A 25,179-nucleotide genomic window follows, 5' to 3' on the forward strand; every position below is an offset into this window, starting at 1 on the left:
GTGTAGGATTCTATTGTGGCACTTGTAGTCCACTGCAGGCATCCTCCATTGTATGCATTTTTATGCTGGGGATCGCCCCTAGCAATGGACTATAAGGGCAGGATCTGCTCCCCCAGTATAAATGCACAACTGCACCTCCAGCCATTTGAGACCACATTTTTTGTTGTTGACCTAATTATAAGACCTTATAAGGATCAGGCTTTTTTTCCCCCACTAAATAGTTTTTTTTATGTAAAACCATGGAATTTAAAGATGGTGTAATTTCTTGTTCTCATCATGCCTGCATATAACATAAGATGAAGTGCCTCGCTAACAGTAGCACCAGAATACCTATTTAATAGTGCCAACATAGCCCAAAGGGTGCCCCTTATCAACAATAGTACCAGCAAAGTACAGTGGTATTATCTGTAGTGGTCTATTAACTTTAGTTGGACTGCTATAATTGATAGCATCTGCAGGAAGCCAGACTTAAATTTTATAATTCTATTCTGTAGACTCTAGGGAACATAGTTATGAAATAAAAGTCTGGTTGCCCGCAGATGCCATAAATAATAATAAATTCAATTAAAATGAATGCAAAGTGGTCCTGGTCCCTGGTGATTTTCTATTCTTGACTAATAAAATAACAGCTTTCCATGGTCAAAATACACCAAGTGGCCTGTACGGCAACTAACATGTAACCATAGTATCCCCTCTGAGAGATATTGGAGATAACTTAAAGAGGTACTCCGCTGTTAGACATCTTATCCCCTATCCAAAGGATAGGGAATAAGATGTCTGATCACGAGGGTCCACCACTGGGGACTCCTGTCATCCCCCCTGCAGAATCCCGGTCCCTCAGCAGCCCGGAGCAGTTTTCTCCAAGGCTGATGACGGGCGGTGCAGGGGATGGGGCATTGTGACATCATGGCTCCGCACCCTCGCGGAGTCACGTCCGCCCCCCTCGATGCAAGTCTATGGAAGGATCATCATGCCCCCTCCCATAGACTTGTATTGAGGGGGTGGGGCATGACAACATGAGGGGGCATGGCCGTGACATCACGATGCCCTGTCTCCTGCACCGCCAGTCATCAGCATGGGAGAAAACTTATCTCCGGGCTGCATAGGTACCGGGCTGCTGCAGGTTGAATCACGGGGGTCCCCAGCGGCATGCCCCCCGCGATCGGGGATAAGATGTCTAACAGCCAAGTACCCCTTTAAGTCTCACCTGAATTTTTAGATTTTGTGCTGGAAACAGCTACTTAGTTCTGCTCTACTATTAGAGAACTTTTAATATAGTGTTCCTTGCATAATTAGCAGACACTTTCCCATTCACTTGCTTTTCAAATTATCAACAGAAATATGTTAAAAATGTAATAGAAAAAAAAACGGCCCTGTTCTGCTCCCTGCCACAATTAATACAGTGAGTTTTGGTCTCCTCCCGGCCTGGCAGGAGACCAAACTCAGAAGTTTTTCCTGTTGGGAAGCGCCCACTTTGTTCTGCTGGGAGATTGCACTATGTGAGTAAGAATAATGGTATGATGCAGAGCTTTTTAAAGCTCTGAACTTTTTTTTAAGGGTGGAAGAAGTGTTAGGAGTCATTAGGGAACATAGCCTGAGTCAGTTTAGAGAAGTTTATTTGGTGAAAGGTAATTTTTAACCTTAACATCCTACATGAACAGAACTCCCACAATACATTGCTCCCTGGTACCATGAAAAAGGGCTTAGGAGTCTTAGTTAACAGTAAATTTAGCTGTAGTGACCAGTGTCAGGCAGCTGTTGCCAAGGCAAATAAAATCATGGGGTGCATCAACAGGGGCATAGATGCCCACGACAAGGAAATAATTCTACCACTGTACAAATCACTAGTCAGACCACACATGGAATACTGTGCACAGTACTGGGCACCAGTGTACAAGAAAGATATAGTGGAGCTGGAGAGGGTCCAAAGACGGACAACTAGGGTAATACGGGGAATGGGAGGACTACAGTACCCAGAAAGATTATTAGAATTAGGGTTATTTAGTTTAGAAAAAAACGCTTAGGGGCGACCTAATAACTATGTATACAGTGGGGAAAAAATTATTTAGTCAGCCACCAATTGTGCAAGTTTTCCCACTTAAAAAGATGAGAGAGGCCTGTAATTTTCATCATAGATACCATATATCTCAAGTACGAGAGACATAATGAGAAAAAAAAATCCATAAAATCACATTGTCTGATTTTTAAAGAATTTATTTGTAAATTATGGTGGAAAATAAATATTTGGTTAATAACAAAAGTTAATCTCAATACTTTGTTTTATACCCTTTGTTGGCAATGACAGAGGTCAAACATTTTCTGTAAGTCTTCACAAGGTTTTCACACACTATTTTTGGTATTTTGGCCCATTCTTACATGCAGATCTCCTCTAGAGCAGTGATGTTTTGGGGCTGTCGCTGGACAACACGGACTTTCAACTCCCTCCAAAGGTTTTCTATGGGGTTGAGATCTGGAGACTGGCTAGGCCATTCCAGGACCTTGAAATGCTTCTTACGAAGCCACTCCTTCGTTGCCCGGTTGGTGTGTTTGGGATGATTGTCATGCTGAAAGACTTGTTTCATCTTCAATGCCCTTGCTGATGGAAGGAGGTTTTCACTCAAAATCTCACAATACATGGTGAACTCAGTAAAATAATTCAAAAGGGGTCTGGATGCATTTTTGGAGAATTTGACTGCCATATTTTTTTGGACAATTTTCTGACTGCCATATTTGGAGTTGAGAAGGAAATTTTACCTTTAGTATGAGGGTTTCTTTGCTTTCTCTGGATCAACTCAGCAGGGACTTGATAGGGATATAGGTTAAACTTCATGGACTCTGGTCTTTTTTCAACCTTATGAACTATGTTACTATGTTACCAGAAAATCAGATTTTTTGGTTTAAAGCTTAGCTGTCAGATCCCCCAAAAGACAATGCTGTTATACATTATTCAGTACCTAATAGTGATCATGTGCATATAATTTTTAAGTCTCTAACACCTATATACTAAAAAAAATAGCATATTAGACCTGCTCACTCTCTTTTATATTCTCTCTTGTGGAGGGGGATTGTCCCTCATTTGCCTGCACTGTGCATGACCCAGCTATCTTCCTCACTTTGCTGACTCACTGCTCTCCGAAGTGATGCTGGCAGCCCTGCTCTGTAACCCTTTTTTCTCTGGTTTTATGTTGTACATGTCACCTATCAGGAATGATTATTGGAGATTGCCTATAATTCTGCCACCAAAGACAATGTGGTGAGTGAATAAAAAGGTATAGTGCTAAAAGTACAGTAGTTTTTATGCATACATTTTCTATCTGTTCTATATGTTCCTATGTGATTCATCAAAGAAGTGATCAGTGATGTAATGTCACTTGGATCAATTGGTACATTCCAGTGGAAATTACTCCAAAGGCTACCAAAATATGATGTCAAATCACTGTTAATTAGTTACCACTGACAAGACATTGTTCTGCCCTGGTTACAGGAGTGACATGCTGCTTCTCCCCCTCCCCACCAAAAAAAAAAAAAAAGTACTATGCCATAGCATATCATAAGGACATAATGCAAAATGCAATTCTGGGGTTTTGTATTTTTTTTTACTCTTACGCCATTTATCCTACAGGATTAATAATGTTTTATTTTTGAAGTTTGGACAATTATACATGCAGTGATACTTAATATGTTTATTTTTACATGTTTTTATATAGACAATGGGAAAAGGGGGGTGATTTGAAATTTTTATATGGAAGGGGTTATTGAGTTTTGTTTAAACTTTTATTAAATTTTTTTTATGGTCCCTTAGGAGTCTTTTAGGAGGAATCAGTTGATTTCTCATACAGATCAATGAAGTTCCATGAAACTTCATTGATCTGTGTGCCCTGCGATCATTTGGTAGAGCCTGGTGCAGAATAGGTTCGTCATGGGTCGCGAAGGGGTCGAAAATCTTCTTGGGGTGGCAATGTGCCGCCCCTGTGAAGATGGCGCCTGGGTCCAATGGACCCAACGGGACCCATTGTAGGGCCAGCCCTGCCTGAGTGTCATGCAATAATGCATTCGCTCCAAGGTACACCCTAAGAAGGACTGTACCAACTGATCCCGGCAACATCACATTATTGATCACTTCTTTAATTTGTATTCAAATGAGTCTTAATAAAAGTTAATTTTTACAATCACCTTCAGTCACTAGCATATTCAGCTAGTTTCTTTTTTTCAGTTGAAATCTAAAAATTATCCACACTTAAAACTGCTCGGTCGGGGTAACTTGTTTTCACCTGCCACATTGATGGAAATATTGTAGTTTTTATTATTTTTTTAAAACTTATGAGGAGTGTATATAAACACATCTTTCCTGTGCTGTCTGTATAGATAACTGAGCTCAGCCCCCCCCCCCGCGATGTTCAGGATGGGACCTGGTGCTCAGTGAGGGGCGCGTGCTGCAGGCGGCATACGCTCCATTCATTTCTATGGGAGTGCTGAAAAGACCCGATTACAGCACTTGGCAAGCAGCACTCTCCAAACCTTTTACTCATAACATCAGTGACAAGCATTCTTATAGGTGATAGTAAATACTTATGGCTACAGATTTTGGTGGGACCTTGTGCATTATAGCAGTATTACATTAGTTACTGCTCGCCTTTCCTTTTTTATTGTCTATTCAGTTTACCATTTAAAAAAACTCATATAAAGTCACACAGTGCCCGTTGAAGCGGAAATGTAGCATTACATGTCGCCAACTCAAAGAGGTCACCAGTCTTGTGATCCTTGGTCTTACCGAGTCTGCCAGTGCTGAAGCTGCTTTTAAAGAGCCAACTTTCATTCTTACTTATGGGGGGGGGGGGGCAGAGGGTGTTAACAGTGTGGAAAAATGGGGTATCATGGGGAGACAACCCCTCTAAAACCAATAGCTTGAGCTTAGATTTGCTTTTTCTGCTTTCTGCAGTCAGATTTTTCACTCCAGCAGCAGGAGAGGTTTGGACTTGATAAGGAACTGCACATATTGAAATGATCTGATATAGTATTTCAGATCTACCAGGTCAGTGGTACATTATTACAACAACATGGTCAAGGACTGATGCTTTTAGAGAAATATCTCTGTACGGACAAATATTTTATTTGTTTCAAGGACAGCTGTGTTTGGGAATTATTCCCATTCTTAACACCTTATTGCAAAAGATCTAGACCAGCTATCAAATGGAGTGGATTGTGACATACATCATAGCTCAGCACTACACTTATGGGTTCACATTACCGAGATCATCATGGCACATAATGCTTGTGATTGTGAAAGCTTTTCTGTTACAGCAAACTAAAATTATCTGTCAAGTAAAGAAAATATATTCATGTGTATATCAGTTTGGACAGCAGCCATGCACCTTAGGTCTTGCTCAAGTTCTCTTCGGATAAACTGATATTATGAAACTCTAGTTGTATGTTTTAGGCCTATTGTATAAAACACTTGCAGTAGAACTTTAACCTGAATTCACCTATGGAAATCTCAGAAATGCATTGGTTTTACAGAGCCAGAGCTATAAGACATAGTTGTCAGTCCCAACTATCCAGGACATATATGTTTGGCTGGGTCAAAAATAGAACAGGGCTATCATTGTTCTGCTTAGCTCTAGATAAAGAAAAATAGTCAGGAAAACTCCGCTCTGTCTTATCAATGGGTTTGCCAGGCTCAATAAACTCTAGAATCTCATGTCAATGACCAGCCAACTCTTCCATGGCCACTGTAAAACAAAAAAAGAGAAAAAAAACACAGCCGCACATCCACAATTTGTATTTTGATCTACTTGCTTCTCAGCATAAATTCAAACACTAACAGGTTGTTAGTATACATTTTGATCAAAAAGTACAAGCCCAATCGCCACGTCAAGGCCACCTATTTAGAGTGTGTCCCTAACTCAACATTGGCGTAGCGCCGGGCGGCGGCCCCCACCACCACCTCAATACCATGGCCAAAGGGGGAGGGACCAAGTGGCCAGGCAGCCCCACTGCTACCCGACTAAGCCCCTGGCTCCGGGCCGCACCACCCCACAGATAAAGCATCACAGTAACAATGACAGCTGCAGTGCAATCACACCAGTGTGAATACCTACCAAGTGCTTCCTGCCAGAGGGCTGGGAGAATGCTGGGGGGAAACCCTTATGCCGTCTCCTGCTAATTAAAAATGCCTGGGCCGAATGGGTGGAGCAGAGTGCTGGCTATAAAAGAGGGGACAGACTACAATTGTAAAACAAAAATAGAGAAAAATAAACACAGCCGCACATCCACCATTTAAATATACAAAACCATTCACTTACAATGGAAATCATGCGTATATTCTCCTTTTACAGTTGACTTATTTTGTAATGTCATACTGGACATTTCAGTAGGGAGTTCCCAGCACACACACACACGCACACACACACACACACACACACACACACACACACACACACACACACACAGTAGTCATATCCTGAAAATATCACTGGCAGATTTACTGGGCAAGTCTTGATCTTTCATCTTCTTGTGACCTTGAATGTGTCTTGCCAAGTGAACTGGGAAACATTACAGTAACTGAAAATATGATATTCACTACTTCAAGGCAAACAGTATGCAAGGTTGGAGAGCAACCAACAGCTACAACCAGTATGCTATTCTTAAACTGTATCAAGGGGCAGCTAGATTTTCTTACATATTGTTTTTTATTTTAAATTTAAATCAATGAAGAAGCATACCCAGCAGGCATACTAATAATAATACAGAAATAATACAGATTATACAGAAACTAAAACATATATCTATGAATGAAAAGCATAGGAAATTAGTACAAAAGTATACACAATTAATACATTTGTATTCATTGCTATATGGAGACAGGAATGCAGACAATAACCTTATGTGGTGACCCACGGGTGTATGGCGGGACCACGGGTGTAGTGGTATGAGTGGTGGGATCAGATGGTATTAACCCCGGGGGCCAGATGTTATTAACCCCTAGTGTTCGTGATGCCAGTGTGGTTTTAGGGTTCCGGAACACCATACACCCAACTTCTACACTATCCCAGTTGCTAGTAGTGAAATGAGAGTCCACATCCAGTTATAGTCAAACGGAGGCTTTACTGAGTATAAAACAGATGGAATTATCTTCACAGCTAAAGCCAGATTTCCCAGAGAGGTGGCCAGGACCCAGAAGGACTTTGCAGCTTGCTGGACCAATATACTTGTAATTAACCTGACTTGAGATTGGACTTGACTTGACTATATGCAGGACTTGACTAGTTTCAGTGACAGCAGACATAGACTTGAGACTTACTGGAATGACTGTGGCTTTATGGGTCTTCCAGATGCTGATCACTTGCACTGAGATCTCTGGTGGTTGCTGTGCTCAGTAGCAGATGGAATCTCAGAGAGAAGAGCGTGAATTGTAATGGCCGCCCTGTTATACAGTGGGGGGCTAGACTAAAGCCCATTGGTCAAGCTGCGGGTCATGGGTTAAAGGGGTACTCCGGTGAAAAACTATTTTTTTTTTTTAATCAACTGGTGCCAGAAAGTTCAACAGATTTGTAAATCACTTCTATTAACAAATCTTAATCCTTCATGTAATTATTAGCTGCTGAATACTACAGCGGAAATTCTTTTCTTTTTGAAACACAGAACAGTCTGCTGACATCACGAGCACAGTGCTCTCTGCTGACATCTCTGTCCATTTTATGAACTGTCCAGAACAGCATATGTTTGCTAGGGGGATTTCCTTTTACCCTGGACAGTTTCTAAAATGGACAGAGATGTCAGAAGAGCACTGAGGTCGTGATGTCAGCAGACAGCTCTGTGTTTCAAATGGAAAATTATTTCCACTGTAGTATTCAGCAGCTAATAAGTACAGGAAGGATTAAGATTTTTTAATAGAAGTCATTTACAAATCTGTTTAACTTTCTGGCACCAGTTGATTTAAAAAAAGAAAAGTTTTTCACCAGAGTACCCCTTTAACCCCTTAACGACGCAGGACGTATATTTACGTCCTGCGCCGGCTCCCGCGATATGAAGCGGGATCGCGCCGCGATCCCGCATCATATCGCGTCGGTCCCGGCGCTAATCAACGGCCGGGACCCGCGGCTAATACCACACATCGCCGATCGCGGCGATGTGCGGTATTAACCCTTTAGAAGCGGCGGTCAAAGCTGACCGCCGCTTCTAAAGTGAAAGTGAAAGTGACCCGGCTGCTCAGTCGGGCTGTTCGGGACCGCCGCGGTGAAATCGCGGTGTCCCGAACAGCTGATCGGACACCGGGAGGGCTCTTACCTGCCTCCCCGGTGTCCGATCGACGAATGACTGCTCCGTGCCTGAGATCCAGGCAGGAGCAGTCAAGCGCCGATAATGCTGATCACAGGCGTGTTAATGCACGCCAGTGATCAGCATAGGAGATCAGTGTGTGCAGTGTTATAGGTCCCTATGGGACCTATAACACTGCAAAAAAAATGTTAAAAAAAAGTGTTAATAAAGGTCATTTAACCCCTTCCCTAATAAAAGTTTGAATCACCCCCCTTTTCCCATAAAAAAAATAAAACAGTGTAAAAAAAATAAAAAATAAACATATGCGGTATCGCCGCGTGCGTAAATGTCCGAACTATAAAAATATATCATTAATTAAGCCGTACAGTCAATGGCGTACGCGCAAACAAATTCCAAAGTCCAAAAAAGCGTATTTTGGTCACTTTTTATTCCATTAAAAAATGAATAAAAAGTGATCAAAAAGTCCGATCAAAACAAAAATCATACCGATAAAAACTTCAGATCACGGCGCAAAAAATGAGTCCTCATACCACCCTGTACGTGGAAAAATAAAAAGTTATAGGGGTCAGAAGATGACATTTTTAAACGTATAAATTTTCCTGCATGTGGTTATGATTTTTTCCAGAAGTGCGACAAAATCAAACCTATATAAGTAGGGTATCATTTTAACCGTATGGACCTACAGAATAATGATAAGGTGTAATTTTTACCTAAATATGCACTGCGTAGAAACGAAAGCCCCCAAAAGTTACAAAATGGCGTTTTTTTTTCGATTTTGTCGCACAATGATTTTTTTTCCGTTTTGCCGTGCATTTTTGGGTAAAATGACTAATGTCACTGCAAAGTAGAATTGGCGACGCAAAAAATAAGCCATAATATGGATTTTTAGGTGGAAAATTGAAAGGGTTATAATTTTTAAAAGGTAAGGAGGAAAAAACGAAAGTGCAAAAACGGAAAAACCCTGAGTCCTTAAGGGGTTAAGCTGGTGCTCTCTGGGAGAACATGTTACAACATATCATGTGACTGCATGACATAACATGTGACAGACTTACAGAGGTCCTTGAGACCTCCCACAGGTCCTTTGTACTACCTATACATAAGGATACTGTATAGGCATTAAAGTGATATACACAACATTATGGAACCACAGGGGGAAGCCTTGCAGGGGAGCCTAAGGGTAGTACAGGACCATGGCCTGTACTGGGACATCACACTTACTTTACTAGACCTTGATGCTATTTAATACAATAACATATGTGTATATGGGATGTAAGGGTGTATATAGACCATATACTACACTTAGGTGTAATGCTGTTAACTAAAAGATGACCTGACAACAGTAATATATGGCAAAATGTTATAAATAACAAAAAAATATGGAACATGCAGTAATAGCAATCTATCACCTGATACATTGATTGTTAGCAATAGTGGATCCTTCTAAAACACTGCTATATACAATACCTCATTAGATGTACACATAAATCACCAATGTCAGAATATATTATTAATCTAATACCTGGGTAGCATAAATCTGGTTATGCTGCTGTTAATAAAAGTGGCCCATGACTGCTGTCACAGTCCAAATACACATTTAAGTGAGTTAGTATTCCTGTGCCCACAGGGGTATTGCATTAATAATCAAAAATACTTCAATTTGTGACAAGAGTTTATAGAGTTCTTATGAACTCTATTCTGGTGGATGTTCTGATTAAAGGATTAAAAGTTACATTTAAATGTCCTAGAAAGTAGTTAGACTCTGTTGTCAGAAAGGGAGGGAAGAGTATTAATCCAATCAATAGTTGTTACGGTATAACCATACTGGTAGTGTTGAGTATGGGCTGATCTGCTTCTACCAATGGTCTGAGTGACAAATCCTACAGATGGTTGGGTACCATGGATGAACACACCCTCTGACATGTTTTGAAAAGCTGCTGTTTTCTTCTTCATACCATTCCCCATCTGCTGGTTACTTTTATTGTTCCTTCTATGTTTTCTGTTATTTATTACATTTTGGTATATCATTGGCATCAGATCACCTTTTATTCAATAGTAGCGCCTAGGTATAGTATAATGTCTAAATGTCTACAGTCCATATATACTTTTTTTTATGGCTTTCTACCTTTTCTGTGTGGCAGAGCAGATGGCCACACGCTTGTATTATTCCGTCACGTTTTCTTTTATATTTTTAAAGAATTTATAGCTTTTTCTAATTTTCAATTTTACTATTTCCATTTGTAAATAATCTTGAAATCTTGCAGTTTCCATTCTGGCCACTATGCCTAAAACTAAGACTAGACTTTTTGGTCTGTACATATCAATTCTCAGCAGTGTCCTCCTTATCATCACATCCATGTGTGGTGGCCAAGTACGGGAGTTGTTATCCCGTACCCATGCTGCCCTGTCAGGCAGCCTCCCTGCAGTGTCCCCTGGGCCCCCTTACACCTGTCCCCTTATGTATATATTATTTGCCATGTGTTATACTATATAATGCCTATAGAAAGTGTTATTACTTTAAGTCAGCCCTGCAGCCACAAGTCTACAAGTAAGCTACAATTGGGGAATAGTCAGTCAAGTCCAAGTCATCTGTCTTCAGTCAGCGTGGTCTGCATTAATATTGTCCCAGTCCACTACAAGTCCCATCAAGCCCTAAGGTCTCTGAAGTCACTGGTCACTCCGTGGGCCTGGCTAAGGCTGCTTTCACACTATAAATATTCATCCGTTACAAACATCCATCAGAAAACCTATGTTAAATGGCTTTTAAACAATCCCATTCAAGTCTATGGGATTTTTTTTATTACCGGTTATGACCCGTTATAGCCAGTCATGAATAACGGCCGTTAGTTGTGATGGGAGAAATGACGGGACATGCACTAATTTTTCTTCCGTCACAAGAATCGGGTAAATTATCGGCGGTTATTTTTAACATTGAAGTCTATGGCAGCCTTTATGTCATCCATTTGCACCTGGTTTATAATATCTGTTATTACTTCTGAGCATGCTCAGAAGAGGTGACATCAGCAGACTCCTGCAGTGCTGAAGGACTACTACTACTCCCATCATGGAACAGACTTGTTTCCATGATGGGAGTAGTAATTCCCCAGCTGCAGGAGTCTGCTGACAGCTGGGGAGGCTACATTAGTGTTTATATCACTACCCCACTCATGGAACAGACTCTGTTCCATGATCTGGGTTGTAGTACAGGGGCTGAGGGATTGATCGCACGGGTCCGCAACCCTGCGATGTATCCTGTGTTTTAACTTTCATTTTTAAATCCCCCGCGGGGAGCCCTGAATGTCCGGTACTGAGGAGCCATTCAGGGCACTCCGGAGGGTTTTTAAAATGAACATTGTGAGTAGCAGGGGGCCATATGTATATTAAAAGTGCTTTGGGGGGCAAGATATATAGCGCTGCAGGGGGGGCAGACATATAACCTATATATCTAACCGCCCCAGCGCATTTATAATATGCCCCCTGCAGCGCATTTATATATATACCCCCCGCCAGCACATTAATAAATATATACCCCCCGCCAGCACATAAATAAATGTGTACCCCCGCCAGCACATTATTAAATATATACCCCCGCCAGCACATTAATAAATATATACCCCGCAGCGCATGTATAATGTGCCCTCGCAGCGCAGCCATCTATATACATATGTCACCACTGCGCTATGAATAAAAAGCATTCTAGCAGCAGCATCGGCCGGCCCGATGCTGCTGATAGAAATACTTTTCATACATAGCGCAGCGCCAGCATATGTATATAGAAGCGCTGTGGGGTGCAGATAACACTATATGTTTGCACCCCCCCAGAGCTTCTATATACATATACCCCTGCAGCGATATGAATGAAAAGTATGTCTATTAGCAGTGCATAGTGCCAGCAGATGTCTAGGGTAATTCCATCTGCCCTGCATCTCACACCCCAATACACACATGATTATAGTAAAGGGTAACACCAGTAGAGAGATAACACTGGATCCACTACATTCACAGCAGAGATCAGCCTTCCCCTCCCTGAAGAATGACCCTTTAAAAGGTTGCAGAGAATGCCCAGTAACATTTGAATTCATCTTAATTGGAAAGCTTCAGTCTATTGTGTTCTATGGATCATGGGTCCTGCTGTAAAGCATATCTCTAAATGCTGTTAAAAACATCATTGTCAAAATGTCAGCCCCCATAATAATGTGCAATAAAATAAAAAAAAAAACAATCAAAGAAGAGACACAGATTAGAAAAAAGAACATGTTTCTGTATCTCTCAGTTTAAAAAATAAATATATATATATGTGACACAATCCCTATAACTCTGTAATACATGTCCACAAGTACAGAAACAAATAGATGGGGGAAATATATAATTATTTGTGCATTTGAAGTAAATTTTCACAACATTTTACTGGTCCTACACCATGTGAATCAGCAACAAATGTATCAAAATGCCGCACGTTATTCATAAATAGCTGAATTCTAAGTAAGTTTCAAAGTAGAGTTGGGGCTGGAGTAAGATTGCGCTAAAATTTGTGAGTTTAAAAAAATGTGACAATTTCAAAGTTGTTGCATTTGATAAATCTTTGACAAATGTAAGAAAATTTAAACTTCATCTGAAGAAGTTTTGATAGAATAACTCCAGCAGTACAAAAATGAAAAAGTCAAAAAATGTTTTTGCAAATCAACATTTCTGCAAAAACCTTTAACAAATGTGTAAATACAATTATACATTCCCCCATAATTTGGCTGCTAAGCCAACTCTTTCAAAAATGAGTTATATTATTCTAAAAGGATTTGTTGAAAACATTCAAAAATAGCAGTATGGTGACAGATGCTGTTTATTTCTCTGCAAAGGAAAGAGGTACATTTCATGCTTAGTGCCGTTATATCATCTTATATTGTGTAAAGTTGGCTATACTATTGTTACTATAAATACATTATACGATAAATTTTTTTATAGTATGATAGAAAAGGCAACATGAGGTTGTACATCAAAAAAGGTCTTATCTCTTTCTGGTTATGTCTTGATACAGTAGTTTGGAGTAGCCATATTAGTACAGTAGTCTGGTTATGTCTATATATATATACCGTATTTTCGCTCTATAGGACACAACAACATATAAGACGCACCCAATTTTAAAGGTGCAAAATCTAGAGAAAAAAAATTCTGCACCCAACAGTGATCTTTAACCTGTGGACCTCCAGATGTTGCAAAACTACAACTCCCAGCAGGGAGTTGTAGTTTAGCAACATCTGAAGGACTGCAGGTTGAAGACCACTGGATAGGAGGTAGTACTCATGTGTCCCCGCCACTCCGGACCCGTCACCGCTGTCCTGGATGTCGCTCCATCGCTGTCACCGCGTCCCCGGGGTGTCCCCGACGCCCTGGACGTCTTCTTCCCCGGGATCCACGCTCTCCATCGCCGTCATCACTTCGCCGTCATCACGTCGCTACGCACGCCGCTCCTATTGGATGACGGGACGGCGTGGGCGACGACGTGATGACGTCGAAGGAGAGCGCTGCCATGCAGGGGTTCCCGACACGGAGCAGACACCAAGTAAGGCAGGTAAGGTCCCTCCCGGTGTCCTGTAAGCTGTTGGGGACGCCGCGATTTTACTGCGGTGGTCCCGGACAGCCCGACTGTCGCTTCAGACGCGGCAGTCAGCTTTAATCGCCGCATCTGAAGGGTTAATACAGGGCATCACCGCGATCAGTGATTTCCTGTATTAGCCGCGGGTCCCGGCCGTTGATGGCCGCAGGAACCGACCCGATAGGGGTGTATTCGAAGTATAAGACGCACCAACGTCTCCCCCCAGTTTTGGGGAAGAAAAAGTGCGTCTTATAGCCTGGGACTCTCTAATGCAAAATAATATAATAAAATACATAAACAATGAAAAAAGGAGATAAATATATCATTATACATAGATGGAGTACAGTTAAATGTGTTGAAGACTGGCATGCAGCTTTATTCTTCTGATCAAAGTGACAGATCTCACAATTATACTCTGTTGGACCCTATTTGACCCTGCGGAGTGATGCTGGTATCTGTCTTACAATGAACTCTATAAGGCTGGGTCACATATGTCCAGTGTCCTGCATAGTTTCCCTCCAGCGTGCATCGGAAGGAACCTGATGCTAGAACTGATCCCATTCGAGTGGGACAGTTTGCAGTCATCCAGCATCTCAATTTTAACAGCAGATGGTAGGACACGCAGGATGGCACCAGAAAGAGGAACGCAGCTTGTTGCGTTCTCCTTTCTGGTGTCCGGAAACAACGGACACCAGATGCCATACAACTGATGACAACTGATGCATGTTGACACCAGTTGTTGCATCAGTTGCGTCACGAAGCCACAATGCAGATGTGAAGAGAGCCTATAACTTGCCATAGTTCAGGGATTTTAAATCAGTTTATGTTTATAGTTGGTCTGTCAAGGTTGTCCTTTTGGACAACAGTACCATAAGTTAAAATCACTGACTAACCTCTGCTTTATTCTGTGTCCTGGTTTGATTTTCCATTGATAGGACAAGTAGAGAGAATGAGTAGAAAAAATAATCCAAACCTGGAGCTTCTCCCACTTTTGATAGACTTTATTCATAAAAGTTCATAAAATTACATCTCATGGCATTTTACAATGTGTTTTAAGTTTGTACCAAACTTTTTCTCAAGAATGTAATTGAAAGGACATGGAATGTTATCATATACCTGTTCTGCAAGCAGGGGTGGACTGACAACTCATGGGGCCCCTGGGCAATGGAGGATCATGGGGCCCCCATGCGCCCACCCATTTGTAATCCAGAACCAAATAGGTGCCCTTCCCCATAAATCTTTTAATACATGAAAAAATTGTCTAAAAAATGGCTTGAAAACTGCAGTGGCAATTTTCTAAAAAACGCTCGAAAAAAAAAAAAAAAAACCTGTGTGGAAACCTAGCCCAATAGTTTATAATAGTTTATAATTATAAGGGTAAGATAAAGTCAAGAGTCCATCAAGCTCAACTGAAAACCCTACTGTATTGATCTGTGAATACAACGTAATAGTTAAACAAGAAAAGTTAAGTTTTAATGGTGAACTAGCTGAATACCCGGCGTTGCCCGGTTTTTCCTTCCTAATCCTTGTTCTGGAGGAAAATAAACAAAGGAGGAAGCTTTTGACTTCATATCCCATCCTCATATATCTTGTCCTCACATCCCGACCTCCTATCCTGTCATCATATCTCGACCTTATATACCATCCTCACATCACGGCCTCCTATCTCGTCCTCCTATCCCGTCCTCCTATCCCGACCTCCTATCCCATCCTCCTATCTCGACCTCCTATCCCGACCTCCTATCCCATCCTATCCCATCCTCCTATCTCGACCTCCTATCTCGACCTTCTATCTCGACCTCCTATCTTGACCTCCTATCCCGACCTCCTATCCCGACCTCCTATCCCGTCCTCCTATCCTATTCATCTAATCCCAACCTCCTATCTCGAACCTCCTATCCTGACCTCCTATCCTGTCCTCATATCCCGTGCTCCTATCTCTACCTCCTATCTTGACCTCCTATCCCGACCTTCTAACCCGTCCTCCTATCCAGTCCATCTATCCCAACCTCATATCTCGACCTCCTATCCTGACCTCCTATCCTGTCCTCCTATCCCGACCTCCTATCCCCTCCTCCTATCCAGTCCTCCAATCCTCCTATCCCGTCCTCCTATCCCGTCCTCCTATCTCGACCTCCTATCCCGTCCTCCTATCCCGTCCTCCTATTCCGTCCTCCTATCCCATCCTCCTATCCCGACCTCCTATCCCCTCCTCCTATACCATCCTCCTATCCCGACCTCCTATCCCGTCCTCATATCCCGTCCTCCTATCTCGACCTCATATCCGGACCCGTAATGTATACCAGGTATTGAAATATCTCCAGCCGTACGGAGGTTATGGGGGAAGATACATTTCCCATTGATTTGCATGGGACTTTACACAAAAACCCTGACCCTCACAAATGGGGGTAGTTAAGGGTTAAATACTAACTATATTTTATTATATTTTTGGAAGTTATGCAGTAACATATATTTCCCATAGACTTGTATGGGACTTTAAACATAAACCCCGCCCCTGGCAAATGGGGGTGAGTAAGGGTTGAATCACCTATCCTATGTTAGTTGTTGACATATAAGTAACATGTGAGCAAGTATTATGGAAATATCTCCAGCCGTTTGGAAGTTATGCAGTAACATATATTTCCCATTGACTTGTATAGGACTTAAACCCCTTAAGGACGCAGCCCTTTTTCCCCTTAAGGACTGAGCCCTTTTTCGCAATTATGACCACCGTCACTTGACGAATTAATAACGCGAAAAAGCTTTTACCGAATATTCTGATTCTGAGACAGTTTTTTCGTGACATATTCTACTTTATTTTGGTGGTAAATTTTCGGCGTTAATTGCATTCTTTTTTGGTGGAAAATCCCAAAATTTCATGAAAATTTTGAAAATTTTGCATTTTTCTAACTTTGAAGCTCTCTACTTGTAAGGAAAATTGATATTCCAAATAAATTTTATTTTTCTACGAACCTAGTAGTCTTCCTCGTTCCCATTCCCTTCTGTCCCTTTGGAACCCCTTCCTGTCTCTTCTTCCTCCTTCTTTCTGTCCTCATCTCCTCTTCTTCCCATATGTTGCTTACACCAACCACATTGTTGTTGATTGTACCTACCCTGATCACATAGAAGCTTGGACCATGTACCTTGAGTTGACTAGTTGATGTTTGAATTGTCATGTCTTTAACTATTCACTTTAATGTATTCAACATCCTGTCTTGTTACTGAATACCTGAATTTATATAGTGATGGTACGCATCATATATGTGTACCCTATCGACAACCGCGTTTCCTACGATGCCTGTTTATTGATGGTGTTTTTGTAATTTACTTGAACTTTGTACTTTTAATAAAACGTTAATGTAAAAATTTTATTTTTCTTCACAAATACAATATGTCCACTTTACGTTGGCATCATAAAATGGGCATACTTTTGCTTTTTGAAAAAATTAGAGGGCTTCAAAGTAGAGCAGCAATTTTCAAAAATGTAATGAAAATTGCTAAATCTGAAGGGACAGATGTTACAGAACTACAACTCCCAGCATGCCTGTGCAGTCGAGGCATGCTGAGAGTTGTAGTTTGGCAACATCTGGAGGGCTACTGTTTGGGCACCACTGTAACAGTGGTCTCCAAACTGTGACCCTCCAGATGTTGCAAAACTACAACTCCCAGCATGCCAAGACAGCCTTCGGCTGTCTGGGCATGCTGGGAGTTGCAGTTTGGCCCCCCTAGTGGTTGCCACAGTAAAGATCGTTTTACTTTCACTTTCAATTCCCCCCCCCCCCCCCACTGTCGATTCCCTACCTGAGCAAAGATCCAGCAGGCTCCAGCGAAGATCCCAGGTCCCCAGGCATCTTCTCCTGCAGGTACGGCCTCCATCTTCTTCCCAGATCCCCTCGACATCCAGGGGCGGGCAGAACGGGGGGTTGCCATGGCAACCCCCTGTCCTGCGCTGCCATTGGTCAGAACTCCGTTCTGACTAATGGCAGGGGATAGGAGGAGATCGCAGCTTTGTGACCTCACTCCTATCCTTTAAGCTGATCGGGGCTGTTGCTGACAGCTCCGATCAGCCCTATTTTCCAGGTGATCGGGTCACCAGAGACCCGATCAGCCCGGAATTGGAGAAAATCACATGTCTGAATTGACATGCAATTTTCTCCGATCGCCGACATGGGGGGGGGGGGCTCAGGACCCCCTGGGCAATGTGCCGGGGTGCCTGCTGAATGATTTCAGCAGGCATGCAGCTCCGGTGTTACGCCGAGCGCTCCGGGTCCCCGCTCCTCCCCGGAGCGCTCGCAGGGTTTTCCTGTTCGCAGAACCCCGGTCAGACCCGCTGACCGGGAGCGTTGCAATAATGTCCCTAGCCGGGATGCGATCCGCGATGCGGGACGCGCCCACTCACGATTCGCATCCCGGCCCGCTTACCAGACTCGTTCCCCGTCTGTTCTGTCCCGGCGCGCGCGGCCCCGCTCCCTAGGGCGCGCGCGCGCCGGCTCTCTGCGATTTAAAGGGCCGATGCGCCACTGATTGGCGCCTGGTTCTAATTAGTGTGTTCACCTGTGCACTTCCCTATATAACCTCACTTCCCCTTTCCTTCCTTGCTGGATCTTGTTGCCATTGTACCAGTGAAAGCGTTCCTTGTATGTCCCAAGCCAGTGTTCCAGACCTCTTGCCGTTGCCCCTGACTACGATCCTTGCTGCCTGCCCTGACCTTCTGCTTCGTCCGACCTTGCTCTTGCCTAATCCCTTGTACCGCGCCTATCTCAGCAGTCAGAGAGGTTGAGCCGTTGCCGGTGGATACGACCTGGTTGCTACCGCCGCTGCAAGACCCTCCCGCTTTGCGGCGGGCTCTGGTGAATACCAGTAGCAACAAGGCCATCAGCTGTCTCAACTGACTGTTATGCTACAGCAGCTTCTACCACAGCTTCAGCAACCATCTCCTCCGCCAGCTCCTGCACCTTCTCCGCAGCGAGTGGCCGCATCCAGCCTCCGTTTATCTTTGCCGGACAAGTTCGATGGGGACTCTAGACTTTGCCGTGGTTTTCTCTCGCAATGTTCCCTGCATTTGGAGATGATGTCGGACCAATTTCCAACTGAACGGTCGAAGGTGGCTTTCGTGGTTAGTCTCCTGTCTGGGAAGGCCCTGTCATGGACCACACCGCTCTGGGACCGCAATGATCCTGTCACTGCCTCCGTACAGTCCTTCTTCGCTGAGATTCGAAGTGTCTTCGAGGAACCAGCCCGAGCTTCTTCTGCCGAGACTGCCCTGCTGAACCTGGTCCAGGGTAATTCTTCAGTAGGCGAGTACGCCACCCAATTTCGTACTCTCGCCTCCGAATTATCTTGGAATAACGAGGCCCTCTGCGCGACCTTCAAAAAAGGCCTATCCAGTAACATCAAAGATGTGCTGGCCGCACGAGAAATCCCTGTCAATCTGCATGAACTTATTCATTTGGCCACCCGCATTGACATGCGCTTTTCCGAAAGACGCCAGGAGCTCCATCAGGATATGGACTTTGTTCGCACTAGGCGGTTTCTCTCCCCGGCTCCTCTCTTCTCTGGTCCGCTGCAATCTGTTCCTGTGCCTTCCGCCGTGGAGGCTATGCAAGTAGACCGGTCTCGCCTGACACCACAAGAGAGGACACACCGCCGCAATGAGAACCTATGCCTGTACTGTGCCAGTGCCGAACACTTCTTGAAGGATTGTCCTATCCGTCCTCCACGTCAGGAAAGACACACTCCGATCCCGCACAAAGGTGAGACAGCTCTAGGTGTGAACTCTGCTTCTCCACGTCTTACTGTGCCTGTGCGGATTTCTTCTTCTAACTCCTCCTTCTCAGCTGTGGCCTTCTTGGATTCTGGATCTGCAGGAAATTTTATTTTGGCCTATTTCGTTAACAGGTTCAACATCCCAGGGACCAGTCTCGCCAGACCTCTCTACATCGCTTCAGTTAATGGTGAAAGATTGGACTGTACTGTGCGTTACCGCACAGAACCCCTGTTAATGTGCATTGGACCTCATCACGAAAAAATTTAATTTCTGGTCCTCTCTAACTGCACTTCTGAAATTCCTCTCGGACTGCCTTGGCTCCAACGCCATTCTGCTGTCTTCCAGGACTTTGTAAATAAAAATTTTTGTGATTTGTTATATACCTGTGTTGTGGTTTACTTGGACGACATTTTGATTTTCTCTTCTAACCTCAAAGAACACCGCCGTCATGTCCGCCTGGTGCTCCAGAGACTCCGTGACAATCAATTATATGCCAAGATGGAGAAATGTCTCTTTGAATGCCAATCTCTTCCCTTCCTAGGATATTTAGTCTCCGGCCAGGGACTTCAAATGGACCCAGACAAACTGTCAGCCGTGTTAGATTGGCCACGCCCCTCCGGACTCCGAGCTATCCAACGCTTCTTGGGGTTTGCCAATTACTACCGACAATTTATTCCACATTTTTCCACCATTGTGGCCCCAATTGTGGCCCTAACCAAGAAAAACGCCAACCCTAAGTCCTGGCCTCCCCAAGCGGACGAGGCATTCAACCGTCTCAAAACTGCCTTTTCTTCAGCTCCCGTACTCTCCAGACCTGATCCATCTAAACCCTTCTCACTGGAGGTAGACGCCTCCTTGGTGGGAGCCGGAGCTGTACTCCTACAAAAAAACTCTTCTGGACATAACGTTACTTTTGGTTTCTTTTCTAGGACCTTCTCTCCGGCGGAGAAAAATTACTCCATTGGTGATCGAGAACTGCTGGCCATAAAACTAGCCCTCGAGGAATGGAGGCACCTGCTGGAGGGCTCCAAATACCCAATTATCATATACACAGATCACAAGAATCTCTCTTATCTTCAGTCTGCCCAACGGCTGAACCCACGCCAGGCTAGGTGGTCGTTGTTTTTTGCCCGTTTTAACTTTGAGATTCATTTTCGCCCTGCTGACAAAAGGGCTGACGCCCTCTCTCGTTCCTCTGATGCCTCCGAAATGAAAGCCCCCCTGCAACACAATGTTCCTCCTGAGTGTCTGATCTCCCCTTCCCCAGCTTCCATCAGACAAACACCTCCTGGAAAGACTTTCGTCCCCCCACGCCAGCGCCTCAAGATCCTCAGGTGGGGACACTCCTCGCACCTCGCCGGCCATGCTGGCGTCAAAAAGTCCATCCAGCTCATCTCTCGATTTTATTGGTGGCCTACCCTGGAAGCAGATGTTGCGGATTTTGTTCGGGCTTGTACAGTCTGTGCCCGGGACAAGACTCCTCGCCAGAAGCCTGCCGGCCTCCTTCATCCTCTGCCTTTTCCTGAGCTACCATGGTCTCAGATTGCCATGGACTTTATAACAGACCTGCCTTTATCCCATGGCAACACAGTCATTTAGGTGGTCGTTGATCATTTCTCCAAGATGGCACATTTTATTCCACTTCCAGGTCTTTCTTCTATGCCACAGTTGGCGAAACAATTTTTTGTGCACATTTTTCGCCTTCACGGGCTTCCCACGCATATCGTCTCGGATAGAGGTGTTCAATTTGTGTCGAAATTCTGGAGGGCTCTGTGTAATCAACTTAAAATCAAATTAAATTCCTCGTCTTCCTATCATCCCCAATCCAATGGGCAAGTAGAGAGAGTTAACCAGGTTCTTGGTGACTATGTGCGACATTTTGTTTCCTCCCGCCAGGATGATTGGGCCAATCTTCTACCCTGGGCTGAATTCTCGTACAATTTCAAAATCTATGAATCCTCCACTAAATCCCCGTTCTTTGTGGTGTACGGCCGTCACCCTCTTCCCCCCCTCCCCACTCCCACGCCTTCTGGTTTGCCCGCTGTTGATGAGGTTACCCGGGACGTCTCCACCATCTGGAAAGAGACTCAAAAATCCCTCATACAGGCCTCATCCCGGATGAAGAAGCATGCCAATAACAAAAAGAAGAACTCCTCCTGTCTTTGTTCCTGGAGACAAAGTGTGGCTCTCCGCCAAGTATATCCGCTTCCGTGTCCCCAGTTATAAACTGGGACCACGTTATCTTGGACCCTTTAAAATCAAGTGCCAAATCAATCCTGTCTCCTACAAACTCCTTCTTCCCCCTTCTCTCCGTATTCCTAACGCTTTTCATGTTTCTCTCCTTAAACCGCTTATCCTCAACCGCTTCTCTCCCAAGATTGTCGCTCCTACTCCTGTCTCCGGGTCCTCAGATGTCTTCTCGGTTAAAAAAATTGTCGCGTCTAAGACGGTCAGAGGTAAAAAATAATTTCTTGTAGAATGGGAGAATTGTGGCCCTGAGGAGAGGTCATGGGAACCCGAGGATAACATTTTCGACAAGGACCTCATTCACAAATTTTCAGGTTCCAAAAAGAGGGGAGACCCAAGGGGGGGGGTACTGTTACGCCGAGCGCTCCGGGTCCCTGCTCCTCCCCAGAACGCTCGCAGCGTTTTCCTGTTCGCAGCACCCCGGTCAGACCCGCTGACCGGGAGCGCTGCGATAATGTCCCTAGCCGGGATGCGATCCGCGATGCGGGACGCGCCCGCTCGCAATTCGCATCCCGGCCCGCTTACCAGACTCGTTCCTCGTCTTTTCTGTCCCGGCGCGCACGGCCCCGCTCCCTAGGGCGCGCGCACGCTGGCTCTCTACAATTTAAAGGGCCGGTGCGCCACTGATTGGCGCCTGGTTCTAATTAGTGTGTTCACCTGTGCACTTCCCTATGCTCAACCTCTCTGACTGCTGAGATAGGCGCGGTACAAGGGATTAGGCAAGAGCAAGGTTGGACGTAGCAGAAGGTCAGGGCAGGCAGCAAGGATCGTAGTCAGGGAGAGGTTGAGCAGTTGCCGGTGGATACGACCTGGTTGCTACCGCCGCTGCAAGACCATCCCGCTTTGTGGCGGGCTCTGGTGAATACCAGTACCAACTTAGAACCGGTCCGCTGGCACGGTCCACGCCAATCCCTCTCTGACACAGAGGATCCACCTCCAGCCTGCCGAATCCTGACATCCGGTCCCCAACCGGCTAGCGGTGGGGACCGGATTTCCCACGGGCGTATGGATACGCCCTCGGTCCTTAAGGACTCGGAATGCAGGGAGTATCCATACGTCCTGTGTCCTGAAGAGGTTAAACATAAGCCCCGCCCCAGGCAAATGGGGGTGAGTAAAGGTTAAATTACCTATCCTATGTTTGTTGTTGACATATAAGTAACATGTGTGCCAAATTTCATGTTAATATCTTTAGGCGTTTGGACGTGATGCTGGAACATAGACACATATATACATACATACACACACGTTAAGTTTTATATATATAGATAGATTTATTATATCATATTTGCTTTATTATAAGATGACCCACATTATAAGACAACCCACCCCCAAACTTTGGATCTTATTAAAAGTAAAAAAAAACTAAAAGGCATTATTGGCAGAAAATGGAATGTATAGAAAGTATCTGGGTCTACCTTCTGGCTGTGTTTTAGGGATCATTGGGGTCCCAGACCCTGACCAATCAAAACTTTTGACATTTCCCTTTGACCTTTCAAAAGTTTTTTAATGACGGTAATGCTTTAAGCCGTTAATGAATTTTTTCGTTAACAGAAGAATTCCTTTTTTTACATTTTTGGCTAGCACTCCTACTATCCAATATAACTAGACAATCATTGAGGTGGAAAAAGAAACAAGCGTATAAATCATCTATGTCTATAGAAATCTCCAGGGATAGACAAATTACATTTTTCATCCTACATTTGTTCTAAAAATATTACACAATAATTGTATTATTTTCCTATGAAGATGAATAACCATGTACATTGTTACATTCAAAAACATTTAACATGATATAAAAAAAAAAGTAATAAGGGTGGTTCAGGGGTATGTGCAGGGTTTTCTCAAGCAATGACAGGATAAAACAAAAAACGTTGGTACTAACGCTGGATGAGCAGTGAAAGTGGATGCCAGTTATTGAAGAGAATTAAATCAACTGGTGCCAGAAAGTTAAACAGATTTGTAACTTACTTCTATAAAAAAAATCTTAATCCTTCCAGTACTTAACAGCTGCTGTATGATCCAGAGGAAGTTCTTTTCTTTTTTAATTTCCTATCTGCCTGACCACAGTGCTCTCTCCTGACACCTATGTCCATGTCGGGAACTGTCTGGAGTAGGAGCAAATCCTGATAGAATACCTATCCTGCTCTGGACAGTTCCTGACATGGACAGAGGTGTCAGCAGAGAGCACTGTGGTCAGACAGAAAGGAAATTCAAAAAGAAAAGAACTTCAAGTGGATCATACAGCAGCTGATAAGTACTGGAATGATGAAGATTTTTTAATAGAAGTAATTTACAAATCTGTTTGTAAAAAAGTTTCTGGCACCAGTTGATTTAAAAGATTTTTTTTTTCCAGTGGAGTACCCATTTAACATATCAAAGTTATGTTAAGTTATCTGAATAATACCACTATACTGTTACTAAATTAAAAAATCCTATGCAAATACCAATCTTACCCCAACACAGTGACTATACAATAACAGATACCAGTTATCTGCACAACATAGAGTTATTTACTTTCCCTTTTCTTCCTCATCCAGACCAAACTACCTTTATGACTTTACAACTTTTTTCTACCTAAATGTGTGTGGCTCATCACTTCCATCACCCTCCCTGACTTTTCTTCTCTGTCTACAGGAAACTCATATCCTTCTGTCCCTTAAACTCTAAAAATAGTGCCGAATGGGTAGTGCCTCAAATGATAATAGTCTTTCATATAATATTAGTGCCTCCATGTGTGTCTCACACAGTAATAATGCTATCATAGCAAACATATAGAATTCATTTGGAAAGCCTTCAGACTTTAAGTTTTTTTTTTTTACATGTTGCTATGTGGAGCCTCTCCCTCCTCTCGATCATCTCTGAGATGTTTTTACACCTTGATTGGAGTCACCTGTGGGAAATTCAGATGATTGGACAAGATTTCAAAAGACACACCTCTGTCCATAAACGTTCTCACAGCTGACAATGCATATACCGTATATACTCGAGTATAAGCCGACCCGAATATAAGCCGAGGCCCCTAATTTTACCACAAAAACCCAGGAAAAGTTATTGACTCGAGTATAAGCCTAGGGTGGGAAATACATCATCCCCCCCCCCAAGTAATCATCCAGACCCCTGTCATTAACACCCTCATCATCATCACCTGTCATCATCCCCCCCTTCATCATTACCCTGTCATCATCCCCCCCTTTATCATCATTACCCTGTCATCATCCCCCCTTCATCATCGTTACCCTGTCATCATCCCCCCCTTCATCATTACCCTGTCATCATTACCCTGTCATCATCCCACACCACC

This window comes from Hyla sarda, chromosome 2, assembly GCF_029499605.1.
Source record: "Hyla sarda isolate aHylSar1 chromosome 2, aHylSar1.hap1, whole genome shotgun sequence".
Lineage (NCBI taxonomy): Eukaryota > Metazoa > Chordata > Amphibia > Anura > Hylidae > Hyla > Hyla sarda.